At 41.6% G+C, this 5,568-nt stretch overlaps 1 non-coding gene across 1 annotated transcript; it reads right to left on the bottom strand.

The window, feature by feature from the left end:
- Positions 1-246: 246 nt before the first annotated feature.
- LOC127088698 (small nucleolar RNA R71) lies at positions 247-353 on the bottom strand. The gene has a single exon (XR_007790524.1). It is a non-coding gene; the product is annotated as a small nucleolar RNA R71 (small nucleolar RNA).
- Positions 354-5,568: the final 5,215 nt, after the last annotated feature.

The following is a 5,568-nucleotide window of genomic DNA, read 5'->3' as shown; positions in this document are numbered from 1 at the left end:
CAAAACCAATTTTCAGGCAGTCCCACGGAGGACCCGAACCTACACTTGTTAGTATTTTTGCAATACGTAGACACGGTGAAAGCGAATGGTGTAAGCTCAGATGCTATAAGACTCCGTCTTTTCCCATTTTCATTAAGAGATAGAGCTAGAGCTTGGCTCCAGTCTCTACCATCCAACTCTGTGACTACATGGAACGAGTTTAAGAAAGTCTTCTTAGCCCGATTATTCCCACCTAGCAAGACGTCTATGCTAAGAGCCCAAATAAATGGGTTTAAACAAAAGGATAATGAATCACTTTTTGAAGTTTGGGAGAGATAGAAAGACATGATGAGGCTATGTCCACATCACGGTCTAGAAGAATGAAATGATAATCCACACCTTTTATAACGGTCTCTTATACAATACAAGATTGACAATAGACGTCGACACAGGTGACGCATTGATGGATAAACCATATGACGAGGCCTATCAACTAAGTGAAAGTATGGCCCAAAATCATTACCAATGGGGAAGCGAAAGAACCTCTGTAGAGAAACCTCAACCAAAGGGCGACATGTACGAATTGAGCATTCTTGATCACGTCAACACCAAGGTAGATGCCTTGACTCAAAATATAGACAGCTTGACCATAACACCAGCAGCCACTATGGCTTCCGTAGCACAAACTTGCGAGATATGCGGAGTTCAAGGGCATACTGCCCCAGAATGTCAACTCTTGACAGGAACTTCCACATACCAGGTGAATTATGCTCAAGGAAAGCCCTACTCAAATACCTATAACCCGGGTTGGAAGAACCATTCTAACTTCTCATACAAAAACAATAATGCATTATATGCACCTAATCAAGCACCAACTATACCACCAGGATATCAGAAAGCTGCCACAAACACTCAAAATGCTCCTAGGAAATCAAACTTAGAAGTAATGATGGAAAACTTTATAGCTACCTAAGCTCAAACAAATAAGGATTTATTAAATCAAAACATACACACTAGCAAGCAAATCAAGCAGTTAGCAAACAAGGTAGACGATTTAGCCACCCATAACAAAATGTTAGAAACTCAAATTTCACAAGTGGCTCAACAACAAGCACCTACCGCTGCTCCTGCAGGCACATTTCCTGGACAGCCGCAACCAAACCCGAAAGGTCATGCAAATGCTATTATACTATGAAGTGGGACAGAACTAGACGGACCGACTGATCCTAGAACTCATAACTCATCCATTCATCAAGGCCCAGGTAAGGTAACTAAGAAGGAAGACGAACAAGAGCAAGATAAAAACGAAGAGGCCGTAGAGAAAGAAGAACCTTATGGGCCTCCACCACCATATAAACCCCTTATCCCTTATCCTGAAAGACTTGTTAAATCTAAAAGCGTTGGGCAACTTAAAAAATTCGTAGAGCTTCTAAAACAATTGAATATCACAATACCCTTTACAGAAGCCATAACTCAGATGCCCTCATATGCTAAGTTTCTCAAAGAAATCTTATCTAACAAGAAGAAGATAGAGGATAACGAAACAAATACACTTACTGCTGAGTGTAGCGCCATAATACAAAATAATATGCCTCATAAGCTGAAAGACCTAGGTAGTTTCTCCATACCCTGTGTAATCGGAAAGTTTGTCATAGACAAAGCACTATGCGACTTAGGAGCTAGTATTAGTTTAATGCCCTTATCCATATGCAAAAGGCTAAAATGGGAGAACTAAGACCTACGAGGATGTGTGTACAACTTGCAGATCATTCCGTTAAATTTCCCGTAGGTATGCTAGAAAACGTTTCGGTGCGCATAGGACAATTCTATATTCCTACAGATTTTATAATCATGGATATAAAAGAGGATTCAAACATCCCTATCATATTAGGAAGACCATTCCTAGCCACATCCAGAGCTATCAGAGATGTTAAAAGAGGTAAGCTAACCTTCGAAGTTGGTGAGGAAAAGGTCGAATTCATTTTGACACAATTCCTAAAGGCACCAGCCATAGACGACTCCTGTTGTCTACTAGATGTCATCGATGAATGCATAAGAGAAATGGAGAATGAACAAGCATCATACTCCGAAATACTGAAAATTCCAAGGCCTTCTACTTTTGAAGATGAAAATTTAAGCAAGGAATACCAAGATGACAACCTAAGCGAATGCCTAGCCCTAACACCCGGTCATATGCCTTGCCCAAAGAAACCAACCCTTGAACTTAAGACGTTACCCAAAAATCTAAGGTATGAATTCCTAGACACTGAAATTGAGCGACCTGTAATCATAAATAAAAACTTAGGACAACTAGAAACCTAGAAGCTTCTACACGTTTTGAGAAAATACACAACTACTTTAGGCTACAATATCTCAGATCTAAAAGGAATAAGCCCTTCCATATGCATGCATCGCATAATGCTAGAGGAAGATAACAAGACCTCTAGAGAACATCAAAGAAGGACAAATCCCATTCTGAGTGATGTAGTAAAAAAGGAAGTGAAAAAGCTGTTAGAACCAGGTTTTATCTACCCGATATCTAATAGTCAATGGGTCAGCCCAGTACATGTCGTACCAAAGAAGGTAGGCGTCACAGTTGTTAACAATGAAAAAGCATAATCCATAGCATAAAGAGTAGTTACTGGAAGTAGAATGTGTATTGATTATAGAAAATTAAACAAAGAAACTCTGAAGGATCATTTTCCTTTACCGTTTATCGATCAAATGCTTGAAAGATTGGCTAAGCATTCTCACTTATGCTACCTAGACGGTTATTTGGGATTTTTCCAAATTCCTATTCATCCCGATGACCAAGAGAAAACGAACTTCACATGCCCCTATGGTACATCCACCTACCGACGAATGCCATTCGGACTGTGTAACTCTCCCGCAACATTCCAAAGATGCGTGATGGAAATTTTCGCAGATTTCATAGATGACATCATGGAAGTCTTCATGGAGGATTTATCTGTATGCAAACAGAGCTTTGAAGGTTGCTTATTGAATCTTGAAATGGTACTAAAAAGATGCGTAAAAGTGAACCTAGTGCTAAACTGGGAAAAATGCCATTTCATGGTCCGACAAGGAATCGTGCTCGGACACATATTATCCAACAAGGGGATTGAAGTCGACAAGGCCAAAATAGAAGTTATAGAAAACCTCCAGCCTCCGAAAACCGTAAGAGAAATACGAAGCTTCTTAGGACACGCCGGTTTCTACTGGCGATTCATTAAGGATTTCTCAAAAATCACAAAACCACTGACTGGTCTATTGATGAAAGATGTTGAATTCATCTTCGACGACAAATGCCTAGCGGCATTTGAACAACTGAAAACAACTCTTATTACCGCACCTATCATGAAACCGCTCGATTGGAGATTACCGCTTGAAATCAGGTGTGATGCTAGTGACTATGCTGTAGGCACAGTCTTAGGACAAAGAAGGGACAAGAAACTTCATGTTATATACTATGCAAGTAGAACCCTAGACCCTGCACAAATGAACTATGCCACCATAGAAAATGAACTTTTAGCCATAGTGTTCGCTCTGGATAAATTCCACTCCTACCTAGTAGGAGCAAAGATAATTATCTATACCGATCATGCTGCAATTAGATACCTGTTAAACAAAAAAGATGCCAAACCAATCCTCATGCCTCCAGTCCCAAGAAGACCGTTGATTATGTACTTGACAGTACTTGACAATTCCATGGGTTGTGTTCTCGGTCAACACGACGAGACAGGTAGGAAAGAGCATACCATCTACTACCTGAGTAAGAAATTCACAGATTGCGAGTCGAGATACTCAATGCTTGAAAAGACATGTTGTGCACTTGCATGGGCTGCTAAGCGGTTGAGACAATACATGCTGACTCACACAACCTTACTGATCTCCAAGATGGATCCAGTCAAGTATATATTTGAGAAGCCAGATCTCACTGGAAGGATTGCTCGTTGGAAAATGGTACTGACAGAGTATGACATCCAGTATACATCCCAGAAAGCCATCAAGGGGAGTATTCTGTCAGGCTATCTTGCTCAGCAGCCGATTGAAGACTATGAGCCGATGAAGTTTGATTTTCCAGATGAAGACATCATATTCCTCAAGATGAAAGACTGTGAAGAGCCAGTTGTTGAGGAGGGACCTGATCCTGATGAATAGTGGATGTTAACGTTTGATGGGGCCGTCAATGCCAGAGGAAATGGAATTGGTGTTGTCATCACTACTCCGAAAGGTGCCCACATGCCTTTCACCGTTCGTCTGACTTTCGAGTGCACCAATAATAAAGCTGAGTATGAGGCCTGTATCTTGGGAATTGAGCAAGCCATTGATTTGAGAATCAAGACTCTGGACATCTTCGGAGATTCAGCTCTAGTGATCAATCAAGTGAACGGTGATTGGAATACTCTCTAGCCTACTCTGGTCCCCTACAGAGATTACACGAAAAGACTTTTGACTTTCTTCACAACAGTGAAGTTGTATAATATACCTCGTGAAGAAAACCAGATGGCAGATGCTCTTGCTACTCTATCCTCCATGATCAAGGTGATTCGGTGGAACCATGCTCCCAGGATCGTGTTATGCGCCTTGACAGGGCCGCGTATGTGTTTGCTGCTGAATTGGTAGTTGATGACAAGCCCTGGTATCACGACATCAAGTGCTTTCTGAAGAATCAAGAGTACCCTGCAGGGGCATCCAACAATGACAGAAAGACTTTGAGAAGATTGGCAGGCAGTTTCTTCTTGAACAAAGACGATGTGTTGTGTAAGAGGAACTTTGACATGGTTTTGCTCAGATGCGTGGACAGACACGAAGCGGACATATTAATGCAGGAAGTTCATGATGGCTCTTTTGGTACTCATGCTCGCGAACATGCAATGGCTAAGAAATTTTTGAGAGCGGGTTATTACTGGATGACTATGGAATCTGATTGTTTCAAATATGCTCGGAAGTGTCATAAATGCCAGATTTATGCTGATAAGGTGCATGTGCCACCAAATCCTCTGAATGTGATGTCTTCGCCGTGGCCGTTTGCTATGTGGGGCATCGATATGATTGGAAAGATTGAGCTGACTGCTTCCAATGGGCATCACTTCATCCTTGCTGCCATCGACTATCTCACCAAGTGGGTCGAAGCAGCGTCATTCGCGAATGTCACCAGACATGTGGTTTCCCGATTCATCAAGAAAGAAATCATTTGTCGCTTTGGGATTCCCGAAAGAATCATTACTGATAATGGTTCTAATCTCAATAACAAAATGATGAAGGAGTTGTGTCAGAACTTCAACATTCGGCATCACAATTCTTCCCCTTATCGTCCTAAGATGAACGGTGCTGTTGAGGCAGCGAATAAGAACATAAAGAAGATTGTGCAGAAGATGGTCGTTACGTACAAAGATTGGCATGAGATGCTACCCTTCACCTTGCATGGGTACCGTACTTCAGTGCGTACATCGACCGGGGTAACCCCTTACTCCCTTGTGTATGGTATGGAAGCAGTCATACCTGTTGAAGTGGAGATCCCTTCTCTAAGAGTCCTGTTGGATGTCAAGTTAGATGAAGCTGAATGGATTCAAACAAGGTTCAACG

Source organism: Lathyrus oleraceus, chromosome 5 (genome assembly GCF_024323335.1).
Source record: "Lathyrus oleraceus cultivar Zhongwan6 chromosome 5, CAAS_Psat_ZW6_1.0, whole genome shotgun sequence".
Taxonomy (NCBI): Eukaryota; Viridiplantae; Streptophyta; class Magnoliopsida; order Fabales; family Fabaceae; genus Lathyrus; species Lathyrus oleraceus.
Note: the sequence above shows the minus strand (reverse complement) of the source record. Positions and strands in the feature narration are given on the sequence as shown.